General features: G+C 44.2%; 1 protein-coding gene across 2 annotated transcripts in view; it reads right to left on the reverse strand.

Moving 5' to 3' along the window:
* The window catches only part of TSPAN14 (tetraspanin 14), a 34,413-nt gene extending 26,178 nt beyond the window's left edge, over positions 1-8,235 (reverse strand). Inside the window, exons 1-2 of one of the 2 annotated variants that reach the window (XM_030275866.4) lie at positions 8,048-8,235; positions 425-507 (exon numbers count right to left, since the gene is read on the reverse strand). The gene's annotated coding sequence lies outside the window, so the exon portion shown is untranslated. The remainder of the gene's footprint in view (positions 1-424; positions 508-8,047) is intronic. The other variant, XM_002193905.7, reaches the window with a different exon arrangement.
* Positions 8,236-13,229: the final 4,994 nt, after the last annotated feature.

Genomic DNA, 13,229 nt, shown 5'->3' on the forward strand with positions numbered 1-13,229 from the left:
ATGCAGAAGCTACAAAGGATACTTTTGGCTGGCCTTGCTTCCATGTGAAGAAGTATTTATTCCTACTCAGCAAAAAAAAAAAAAAAAAAAAAAAAAAGCTACTAGTAATATTAAAACAAAATCAGCAAAACAGAAGTGCCAAAGGGTCCATATTTTCATTTATACAAACCAGTCAGAATGCCAATCAATGACACTGTACAACAGAAGTCTTGTCAATGTAAATTCAAACTACAAATATTTTTAGTTATTGGCACTGAGGAGAAACACAACTCAATTATTCAGAGAATTTCAGTACATTTATGCTAGTTCTGCCCCACTGACCTCAGGCTGATTGAAGTAGCAACTGAACAGATGAGGTAGGTTCTGCTTCAACATACAGAGGTGCTCGACAAAAGGTACCAACTGAAAGGCAAGGATCTCTTACCTAGCTCAAGGAAAATCTGCTTGAAGTAGCTGACTGCAAACAAAGCATCAACTCCACGTTCTGACTTAAAGCAAGAGATAGCACTGGAAACAGAGAGAAAAGGAAATGTTACAAGTAAACTTCATCTAAAAGCCAGCAATTTTCCAAACATAAGGAGAATGCAGTGGAAGAGAGACGGATCCTTTTGTAAGACATCCATCTTTTTACTAATATTTAAGAAATGCAGAGAAGAGCAGGAGCACAGGATGTAGGGCCTTCACTGATCTTATCCTCAAAAGCATTATTGGTTAAACCTCTGGAGTTAAAGCTCAGTGGGATTATACCAAAGTGAAAACAACACTAGACACTACCACTACAGTTCAACAGATCCCTCCTTAACATCTTAGAACTAATTTTAGAAAATATTTAGTGACTATGAAAACTTCCTTTAATAAAGCTACTGATCAGTTTAATCTGAATAGGACCTTGCCTGTGCTGCAGTTTATTCACTATACATAATAAGCCACAAGTCATGATTTCCTGTTACTTCACAGCACGTTCAAGTATTGGGAAGCCCTTTAAGTCATCCTGAGCAGGAATTTATCCACCCCAGGGTGCAAAACCTGTCAGAACAAGCAACCAGAATAATCTTAGCTGACCCAAACTTCCCAGTTGCTTCTACTACCTCTCATGAGAGCAGATACACACCAACTCTCTGTAACATCAACAGATGCAAGGCAAAACTCAAAGTCTTAATGCACAAGAAGCATGTAATTTGATTTTTTCCCCCCTTCTAACAGGTTTTGGAAGCCTTACAAAGCAAATATCTTATCTGAGGAGACAGAACTTCCAGTCTGGGGAATATTTTTACTTCTGTTTAGTAATCCAAGAGTAACAGAACCTATTTAATACACTTCGTCTCCTCCCTCCCATACCTCCACATAGACCAAGTTTCAAGAACTGAATGGGCCCCTCCATTTGCTATACCTCTTCATAGCATGAAAAAAGACAGGAAGCCGCCACCACCTTTCTTTGGTGACAAATACACTCTTTCTTCAGGGAATATCCTAAACGTATATACATATTGTGACTTTTCTCCACTTCCAGGAATGCCACTTGTTTTCAGTCTCCAGTTATATTTCAATCTATAAGAATAGATCTTCATTTTCTCTTTTCATAAGAAAAAACCCTGAGAGACTGATTATAGCAATATACAACAAAGAAGTGATGAGCATATAATTTGCTTTGGGTTTTGTGGTTTGTTTCCTTTAAAAGGTTCCTTGCTCTGGATACAATGTGCAGCCTGTCTACATCCACACCATATTTCTTAGCCTTCACACTGAATACTCCTATATATATAAACATCTCTACTACATATAATAAAATAGATATTTTAAAGGTTTAAATCAGATCAAGGTATTTCTTAGTTAAAAAAAAAGAAATTAAAATTCCAGGGTTGAACTCTGATCTCCAATAATGAGGACGCTAAGTAATGACTGCAATATCTGGATAATACTAGCTACATTCCCCACTTGCTGTTTAAGCAATGTTGACTCCATGTCACAGAAACCAGATGTGGAGTTCAATCGACAAAATCTCTTTTTTTCTTCCCCTCCCACCCCAATTACCAGGGCCTATGCTTTCAACACCAGAGCAACACTCATTTCAAGTGAGGCACCAGGGAAGGCTGCTTTTTGGGGAAAGGCATAGGGGCTTTGGGGACAACGCCCTCAAAGCTTTCCTTTGCTGCCCTCCACCTCCAGCAGCTGCATTCACAACAACCAGGACAGCCTCATTTTACTTGCCAAGGACGACAACCACCAGCTTCCAAGCCACAAGACAAGATGGCTCTTCGTGGCCACGTAGACAGCTCAACCACCATGTAATTTATCTCTTTACCTCCTTTCTGGTAAAGAAACACACTCATGAAACTTGTAAAAGCCAACTAGCCGATAAACCTCTAAGGCAGCACTGGCAAATCTTACAGATGTGACAAAACTGCCTTCACCAATGGCTCACAATCCCAGCCACTTCAGCAGTCAGTGTCTCAGCCCAAATACACAGGAACAATTAATGCTTCAGGAGTTAGAGCAAGGAGGTTTGCAGAGCACCCTGCACATGCTACCACACCACAGGGAAAAGATTAAAAAGACAAAAACCAATGCTGCTTCAGGACAAGCCCATGCCTGAACAGCTCCAGCCCTTCCCCCCAAAGCCAGTGCTCTGGCAGGTCGTGAGAAAGCCTCCACTGTCTCGCCCAAATCTCTGTGTCTGCCCCTGGGGAAGGAGGAAAAACAGGCTTTCCACCTCTCAAGATGATGCCAAGAACAACACTGTGCCATTAAGAGATCAGGGCAACAAAGGCTGTGAAGGGACGAAGTCACTGCTCCTTCCAACACAGACCTCAGTCTCTGCAACAGCTAATTAAAACATGCCAGCAGAATTAGAAGGTGCAGAGCTTAGACACAAACACTTCCTAACCTGTGCCTTCAGTAAAATGAGAAGCATGGCTCCTGATGGAAACAGCATGACAACACAGGAAACTGCCGCCTGAACGGGCTGACAGTACAGCGTGACTGGCTACACAAGCAGCACTGCTCAGATTAAACACCACCACACAGCTGAACTACACCTTCCCTTCTCACCTGCCCCAGCTGGACAGGCTCTTTCAGCTGAACACTCCCCTGTCCTGCAGGAGCAGACCACTGCTATGACTTAATCAAAATATCCTTTGCAAGCGCAGCATGATGGACACTTGGCAAAGAAAGCTGCCTTGCTGTCTTCCAGGAGTCATCTCGCCAACTGCTTTCCAAGAGTCATCTCACTAATTGCCTTCCATTAGTTTCAAGTCAGACAACTCTTTTGATGAACCTTCTTCCTCCACAGGCTTGCCACGCAGCTAAACTGAAGTAACTTACTACTCAGGGCAGGGTAGAAAGCTTTGCTGTTTTTACCCTTTATTCGATACAGCCACACCACTTCACCTCCCATGAAGTCCTTCCCTGAGCACCATCTAATAACCAGCTGTTGGGGGAAAAGCAATATGCATCCAACGAATCAGCTCAATTCCCTGTCAGTCAGAAGGCTGCTGTCACCTAAAGACCAAAATCCAACCTCTCAGGTGTCTTCCTCCAGATCCAAGTCACTTGAGGCTATTCCCTTTGTTTTCTACTCCAGAAGTTTCTAGAGGTCAGTGAACATATTTCAGCACCCATTTTATGCCCAAGCAAGAGTACACAACTTGCCAAGCTGAACAAATGAGGTTTTAAAAAATATTAAAATTCACAGCATTCCATTGCCTCCAAATACTCTGCTTCATCCTGTAGCTGCAAGGGCAGCAACGCAAACACCTGACTTTGCTACCTTCAGGTCCATCAATTATTTAGAGAAAGCTCCTTTCCAGAGAGACTCAAGCATCAATCATTTAGTCTTTGAGCAGGAAACAAAAACTGTTAAAAGAAGAAAAGAGATTTCTGGAAAGGGCTGTTGGGCCACATGAACATATTTGGGCTTGTACACAACCAACCTGCCTGAAACAGAACGAGAATGCCAAAATAAAACAGCCCCTAAAGCCAAAAGCTCACGCTCATCAAGTGCCAAGTGACATCAAGTGCCAGAGCCAATTAGCACCAAAGAGCCCCAAGCCCATCAGGGGGTGTCAGGACAGCTCTTCCCATGGAAGACCTTTATCAGTTTGGTATAAATGCTTGTTCTCTAGCCCAGGAACATAATAAACATAAAACAGGCAGAAGTTCTTTTCTAATGCCACAGAAGCTCTTTTACAATACCAAGACAACATTCAACAGCGCTTACTACAGAGATGAAGGTGAAGCAGAGCCCTCTGTTTATTACACCCTCTCCTTTCCTACCCAGGTTCAGATTAAGGATGAAGACAGGCCTACGATTTTCAGCTTTTGCACAGCTTCTAAAGACAATGGCACAGAAAGAGCTCTCAGAAGCACAGATAAAACATTCACCTTAGATAAGAGCAGAAATTCTTCCACTCACATGTATCATACATAAGCTGTGGTACAATAAAAAGGACAAAACACTGTTGCTTGGCTCCCAGTGAGTTGTAAAAAGACAGGAAACTCTGAAGCAAAACAAGTGCTGATCCCTCCCGGCTGCCAAACAGGGGCTGAGGCACACTTTGGACCAGAAAAGAAAATAAACCTATTTTTAAACCCAGTTAAGAGCTCTGGGTTTGGATATAGTTCCTATTGTGGCCAGTGTATTTTATTTTCATTTGTTAAAGGTTTTCTGCACAAGTGATAACAGAATTCACACGTGAATAATCAAGCAGAGTGGTTCTTCTATCTGAGAGCTTCAGTGTTAAGATTTATGTCAGATTGATCAAAAAGTTTAGCAAAAGCCTGGCCATTCAAGGCAGTTGTTTCAACTGCAAACATCACAATATCTTATGCAGTCAATTTTTAAGGATCACCACTTTTGCAGGTGATCCTCAACACCTGCACTTTGCTATTATCCTCACCTGTGACAATCCTAAAATAGAAGAATTTGATCCAAACTGTTACTCTTGAAAACCCACACATATCTAACCTCGATAAGCTTTAGTCTGACTATATCTGATGTTGTTCTTAACCTTCATGAGATACTTTTGTCTGAGTATGAGCAAAGGAATCACAGAGAATGATCCTGCTCCTGTCCAAACTGCACTGGGGGCTGAAGGCAGCATCAGTAGCTCCACCCAAGCCACCAACAGCAGAGCTTTGGAAGAGCCAGAGACTTTAGGACTGGGCAATACCAGAGAGGAAGACAAATGACTATACTTTAGATATAGAATATAACCTTTGCATCTAGAAATAACTTCTTAATTCCCCTTTAGTAACACCCTGCACCAGTTACTGTTTGAGGGTCTTATTTACTTTATCTGAGCTACTCCAGCGTGAAGCAAAAGGCAAACCACAGCATGTTCATGGATTTTGTGAACTGCAGCCCTCTTACCCTTAGAAATGTACCACAGGTGGCAAAGCATGATAGTCTGTTCTACCAAAAAAACAGGAAGTTTTGACACAGGAAGCCACAATGCAAAGCAACATGGCACAGAGGGCTCACAAGTAAAGTGTGTCCGAAATCCACAGATTTTTCCATACCCCACCCAGGTGAAACTTTTTGTAAAATCAAAAAAATAAAGAGAGGATCTGTGAACAGTTTTGACAATCGCTCTGTGAACTCCACTTCCCCTCACATACCCCCCAATGAGAATTCTGAACACAAGGAGATCAAAACAAGAGTTTAATTTATTCACACTTATCAGTGCTCAAACTGTACCACACCTAATCCACAATGAGAAACTTGACAGACTATGAGAATCCATTGCAGCAGTTTTTCAGCAGAAAAATTCCTTTTTTTTCCAAACACCCATTTACAGGTAATGGCACATTAGTAGCCACCCACAAAAGCTTCATAAACTCAATAAAAATAGTTTTTAAGAAAATCAGAGGTCAGCCTCACAACAATCCAATATTTCTCAGCTATTCATTAGAAACATAAAATGAACTCAATCATCTAGATACAACCAAATTCATAAGACACCATGTCAACAATTTTCTTGCTATACCCAAGAGCAAAAAGTGATGCCTTCAATACCAAAGAAAGTACCCCAGTTATACAGCATCTTAGGGCTCAGAGCAAGGGCTTTTTATCATCCTTTCATTAAGTATTACAAGGCCTAACGCCAGTAAAAGGCATCCCAGAGCACACTCCCTTGCAGTCCTGTCAGGTATGTCACCCATACAAATGCTCTGCACAGACACCGCTCCTAGCAAAAGATCACACATTTTCCTTTTTTTCTGCCACCCTCCTGCTTCCCATAAGGAGGCAGGAAGGACAGGAAAGAGGTTTTGGAAACAGTAAGATTAGTTTGTCTACAACGCACTACATGTCGGACAAAGTCTGTGCCCAGAAACAAGAACAAGACTTAAGTGAGTTTTCTTCTGATTTGGGGACTGGAGATAAGGCAGCAACAAAAAGGAAGCTACAAAGGAAGATAACTGGATCGACTTACACTAAAAAAAAAAAAACAAAAAACACCACCCAGAGCACACACCACCCAGAAAACCAGCTTTCCATGACTGTGATTTAGACACAGGCTGCACCTTCAGCAAGTCCACCTATGAACAAGATCAACAAACATAAAACAAAACGCCAACTGCGTAACTTACTTGCACATTGTTTTTTTCAATATAAATAAACTTACAAACTTCTGGAAAGGTATTTCTAAACATTCCTGTTTCAGTGGCATTATAGTTTTGAACAAGACAACCTTCTAAGGACAGGCAACAACACTATACTACATCCTCCAAGAACAGAGCTAAAAGGATATAGATCACACCCTTAAAGTATTTTATCTAGTGTCATTAACCAAAGGATAAAGAACACCACTCTATGAACAGAAGTATCCTGAATTCCTCTAAAAAAATCCAAAACACACAAACGAAATCAAAAACTGCAAAAGCAGTTTCCACCACAGCTCGTTCCAACTTCCCACCAATGACTAAACTTGAATTCCCACCAGATCCCTTCTCTCTCCACACATTTCTTCTGTCAAGCAGATAATGCTAGCACCTCAACTTTCCACACCAAAAGCATGTCAAGTTTCACACATTTATTGTGAGTATAAAGTGTCTCAGTACTGATGCCTTACTCCCTGTTGGAGATAGCCAGAAAAGAGATGGATCACCTCACCAGAGAGCACTTATGAACAACACACCGCTTTCCTTCCATTTGATCCAGAGTTCTAGGTCACATGGCTTATGTCGCTGTAACAAACAAACAAAAATCCAACCAAACTAAAAAGCAGTGCTGGGAGAATTTTGTCCTGTCAGTTATTTTAAAATATCCTTCACACCTCCACCACCACCTCCTTGGAAGATCCATCAAAAAAAGGAAAAAACACCCAGGTAGCTTCTTTTACAACATGGGTTAGGCTTCTTTGTGGGGTTTTATTCCTTTCTTTTTTTTATTCAGAGTGCCTCAGAATGAAATCGCTAAACCTACACAGGGCACGGAAGATAAAGCAAGAGCCAAAACAAAACTGACCACGGAGCATCACCTCTTGTACTCCCACGCTCCACGGCCGGGCCTGTTACGGCAGGAGGCTGAAAGGGTGCCAGAGAGGTCGCTCATTACCACAGCCGACAGGCAGTTAAAGTAAAATATTTTTTAAATTAAGTTACGGGCCTCAATCCTTAAACTCACTGCGCCGCTGCCCCCTCTGAACAGGCTGGGCTCAGGGCTGGGTCCGGCAGCAGCGGGGCGGCGGCGGGGAACGGAGCGGGCAAACTGCCTGCAGCCCTCCGAAAGGCCTTCTTCTACTATTTTAATTTTTGTTATTGTTACTATTTTTCTCCCAAGTGGCACCTCAACGAGACAAGCTAGCCCGAACTCCCAGAGGAAGCCTCACCCGGCCCCTGCGGCTTCCTTTAATGGACAAGGACAATGGCAGGGGCTCGCCGCGCTGCGGGAACCGCGGGCAGCGGGGCTGCTCCCGCCCGGCTCGCCGGCCCCGGGGATGCTGCGGGGAGCTGCTCCGGGGAGAGCGGCAGAAATGCCGGCGTTTCAAGACAGGGAGAGCAAAGGGGCACGCCGGACCCTCGGGCGGACGGGCGGGCAGGGACTCACCGGGGCAGCAGCCTGCTCGCTAAGTTTCGCCGAGCCGGGCGGAGGGCGAGGCGGCGGTGGGCGAAGGTCCCTCCGCTGCCGCGGCTAGTCCATGGACACGGCGGCGCTGCCGGAGCCTGCTCCCCGCGTCCGCTCGGCCGGAGCGCCAGGCGTGCCCGCCGGGCGTGCCCTTGTGCCGAGCCGGCCCGCCGGGCCCAGGCAGCGCGGAAATGAGCCCCGGCCACGCCCGCCCGCCGCGCTCCGCACAAAGGGGCGTGCAGGAAGCGCGGCTCTGCCTCCGCGGCTCCGCCCGCCCTCAGCCCAGCCCGGAGCACCCCGCCCCCGGCCGTCCCTCCCGCGGCCCCTCGGCGGGGCCCGCGCCTTTGTTGTCTCGGAGTCCTTCTGCGGCTCGGCCCGGCCCGCCGCGGCTGCGGAGGGAGATCGGAGCTCGGCACGGCCCGCGGCCGCGCCTTTGCCCCGCGGAGCTCCGGACCACGAACCGGCGCGGCAGAGACAGCGCATGCCGAGCCACGCTGAAGGAGAGCCGGAAGGCGAAGGAAAGACATAAAATACAATGACCCTGAAGAGTATTTTGAGTCTTCAGGCGTCCAAGAGCTTTTACACCTCCCGAGAAAGGCGCTGGCAGGGAGGGCTGAGCGTTAAAAGCCGGTTAGTTAGCGGGTGATAGCTCCCACCTAAGGCAGCCACCGCCTGGCAGGTGGGAAATGCTCCCCTGCCGACTCGCTCGGCTGCCGACCTCCACGCTCCCCTTCTGTTCCCTTTCCACACCTTCTGATCTCTCTTGACACGGGGAAACGTTTCTGTCACCTCCATTCATACATAGAGTGAAGTGAATGTCTCGCTAACTATGAAAATACATTTGTGGCAGGAAGGCAAGGCCAGGGGAGGTAGTGCAGCACCACACGGGCTCTTTCCTACAGGCTGCCTCATATTGTCTACAGCTTCTTCACCCGCTCCAGCTCTTGGACTTTGAGGAATCCCTTATTCCCCCTGGATCAGGAACAAGCCCGCTCACAAAGACAGCAGCGATCGCACTGAACTGAAAGGAGCAGTTGAGCAATCAAAGGTGTGAGCTTAGCACTTCTCTAGTCTGCTGATTCTCCACTCATCAAAGCTGGCTACCAAAAGCGTGCTAGAATTAATGGCAAATGCACAGCTCCCCTCACCCAACCCCTTCGGATGTCTGACAAAGCCGATACACACCAGTGTGTCACCCACTCACCGCTCACATGATCAAGATTCCTTCACATTTCCCACACGCAGTTGTTTAAATAAATGAACGGTTTGGTTTGTTTTGGGGTTTTCTTTGTTGCTGTTTTTTTCTTTTTAAAGAGGGGGACTATTTACGAGCCTCCCCCAAGCTTGCTCAAGCCTTCTTAGAAACCAAAGCAAAATTGAACTGAGTGTTAAAGCTGACAGAAGATGCCAGAAGAACTACCTGAATATTGAGCAGAATCGAAGAGGAGAACGGGAGCTCAGAAAGGTCACTGCATTATCAGATGGTAAGAAGAGCTAGAAGAGATCCTTTCTCCATCTCAGAAGTACTGAAGTAATCTCACAGAGCGCTGAATCCTGTCTTCAGAAAATCCAGAGCCAAGGCAGAAAGCTCTAGTACGCTGATTCTCTAAGAGACAGGAAGATGGTGCAATAGTAACTTCTAAGATTCAATAAGGAAAATGGGAAATTTCAGGGAAATTCAGCAGCTTTAGGATGCAAGGACTGTGGAATTAGTAAGGGCATCTGTCGATAAAATAAGGTTCTCTTGCAATTTACTGTTTGTAACTTGGATAGCGTTAGCAGTTCACAGCATAGTTGAATTGAGTGTGTTCGCTGTCAGCATGGAGCTGGTTCCAACAGCTCTGTGTCCTATTTATTTGCCTTTGACATTATCTCCGCACAGTGCTTCACTGTGTTGTCAAGAAAGTTGTAGTAAAAATCTCATCCATCACAGAAACCATTAACTAAGTGCTAGAGCAAATTGGAACACTTTTAAAAGACAGTCACTTGAGCAGTAAGAGGTGTAATAACCCCACAGGAATGAAAATAGGATATCTGATTTTTTAAGTGAACATGTGCAAGCCGATATTCATGTATGGTTTCTTAATGTTGTTTTCCTCTGACTACTACAAAACGTTTTCTAAAATAAATGAAATCTTCATGAGGAGTAGCTGGTGGGAAATGGCCTGACCAGTTCACCACTGTATATGTTCAACATTATCACCAAATACCATTTTTCAGTGTAAAAACAAATTCTATTTATGGAGGGAGGCATCCAGAAATCAGAGTTGGAATTGGCATGTGGTTTTGATAATTATGAGGTTAAGAGAGAGGGGTGTGCAAGGAAACAAAGCCCACAGAAGCTACTGAGAGATCTTAAGCAACTTCAAATACAAAGAAATCAGCAGCTGGATCTAAAAGAGAAAGCAGAAATATTTCAGCGAAAGCCTTTATAACACGTTGGAGATCGATTAGAAGAATAATGAAATAGGATGAAACTGACAGACACCAAATAAAATTCGAGGCGATCAGGCTGAATCAGAGATTTAAGTTTATCCTCAGCCCCACAGCATTTCCCCACCTCCCTCTGCTGTTGGCAGCGGCTGTCGCACCTCTCTGCTCCGGCCCCCTCGATGGAGCCCGGACAGTCCGTGAGACAAAGGCAGGAGATGAAATTAGTACCACAAAAGCGCAATAGATTACAGTTTGTAAGCATCGCAGTGAGTCTGTTAATAATTTATTCCCTCCACTTAGAAATATCTATATACCACAGACTGTGTCCGTCAATACAGTATATCCTTCCTCCGAGTTTCTTATTCTTGAAAGGAAAGCGTCCATACAAGTGAAAAGATCGCAGGAATAGATGTCTGTTCCAACAGCTTTCTTCCAGCCGAATCGGACCCTACAGCGGTCTGCTCCTGGAACCTGTTCTCCAAACCTGTTCTCCAAACCTTCTGCTGCAGAAACCCCTCGGCTTCACCGCTGACCTGCGCTTTGCCTGGGTAGCAGTGACATCCAGCGGTGCGGAGAGAAACTTGCTCTTTTTTTTTCCTTTTTTTCCTACCACAGTGCATCACAGGAAAGGCATCAGAAAATGGCAGGGATCCCTTGGCATTCCCGTCTCATTGTGGAAATTCGCGAATGGCACCAAGGGCAGGCGATTTGACAGCGCGGGAACAGAGAACGCGCGCGGGGAAACAAAGATGCAGAACCAAAAACATCCTCTGGGGCAATCTTTCTAATGGCTCTAAAAGGACACTGCAAAGAGGAAATGCAATTGGGGATCCCTAAAGGTCAAATAAAAAGCACTTTCCTATATTACGCCTACATCAATGACTTCACAGCATTTTCATTCTTGAAATATTTTCATTAACCCCAGTTATGTGCTGAAGAAAAGATAAATGGGCTGATAAACACGGAAAAGTTGATGGAAGAGAAATTACTACTACTCAAGCCCTACCCTTGCACTTTGTGCACTTTCCTACTGACCTGATCCATCTTCAACCTTAAAGATAAATAGACTATCATACTGTGTGGGTGCAAAATGCACATTCAGAATAACAAACAAACTTTTAATTATTAATTTCCAGTAACTAGCTGAGTGTTAAAGTATGATGGGATATTTGATGTGCTGAGAAGTGATTTAGATTTTGGGTACATGCTATGTTAAAAAAATCAAAACATTAAATGCATACAAGGAACTGGGCCAGCAGAGGTAGCTGTTAGCACAACAAAATTAAAAACTGTAATTTTTTTTTTCAGTCGACATTCTAAATTTAGTCTGCAGTACTGGAAATTTGCTTAGATTTAATTTGTTCCTCCTTTACTATTTTTCTCTAATTTTAGTTATTTGGGTTAGCCCATTTCCAGAGGTAATTATCTGTCCCTATCTGCTATGTACCACCTATTTTGTATCCTTCCCATTTTTATTTTGGCAATACGGTGTTCAGAAAAGATAAGTCAACTCCAAGTAATCCCAAGGTTGGCTTGAAAAAAATCATCATATTTATCAATAACAATTTTTCAGAACAATTTCAAATGTCATTTTGACCTTCTAGGGCTCCAGATTTGTACTTGATTTTTGAAAGACATGGTCAGAAAACTTAAAAACACATGTAAGCTTATATAACTTTCAAATCAAGAAGTGCACTAACTGTTTATGGGAAATAATGCTGTTTAAAGCAGGAAAAGACCTGTCTGATGTGGTTTCTGTATACATTCCTCTGGGGAATCTGCCAAAGCAGAGAACTTTAATAAACCTTAAAAGACTTCATGGCTCTTTTTAAAAATGTTTTTACACTACAGGAACACTTCAGCATGTTGTAGTGTAATGATTTATATGTTTGACAGCCATTATACATCCAATGAACATTCCTAATGCTGGACAGCAGAGCTTCCTGCTTCTGTTGCCACTGCCCTTGGGCAGGCTGAGAGCAGGGCTGCAGCCCCATGGCATCCTTGTCATCACCCAAGGCTCCCTGCAGCCTGGCTGGGCAGCCAGCTCTGACAGAGTGGGTTGAAATCAGTGCCTGTACACAAAATTGTAAGGAGATACTTTCCAGATTCAGCAGGTTCTACAGGCACTTCATCTGCAATTTATAGGAATTTATCTGGCTTCCATTCCATTCTCCAAGGACTGTTTATGCTTCTCACGTTTCACGTTGTGAAATGCACAAACAGCCCCTGGGACAAGCCACAATATGCTGCTATAAAATCTTTGTTATTCATAGCCTCTTGCAACCATAGGAAATGGTAGCTCACACCCATTGCTTTTAGCATCTCTTGTGTTCCCTACCACCTGCACCCCCAAGTATCCATATGCTGACTGCAAACAAGTGGACACCTACATAATGCTTTGAACTTTTTAGGAGCTTGTGTCAGCACACGATACCAGTACTGCCTTTCAGTGCCAAAACCCAGGAAAAGAAGTCCTCAGGCACAATTCTTTATTTCATGGTTCTCTGCACCTGTCCATGGCTCTGAGGAGAGCCTTTATAGAGAAAGTCCATATCACAGAGTCCATTTGCTGCTATGCTCTCCAAATCCTGTTCTGTCCTTCATCCCCCAAAACAGTCAAACACAAATTTCAGCTGATAGTAGCATAAATGAGTCAAATTTATATTTAGTTTCCAAATGAAACATATGAATCCCTCAAAATTCTCACTGCTAGTGCTGTTTCTGGGAA

This window comes from Taeniopygia guttata, chromosome 6 (assembly GCF_048771995.1).
Source record: "Taeniopygia guttata chromosome 6, bTaeGut7.mat, whole genome shotgun sequence".
Lineage (NCBI taxonomy): Eukaryota > Metazoa > Chordata > Aves > Passeriformes > Estrildidae > Taeniopygia > Taeniopygia guttata.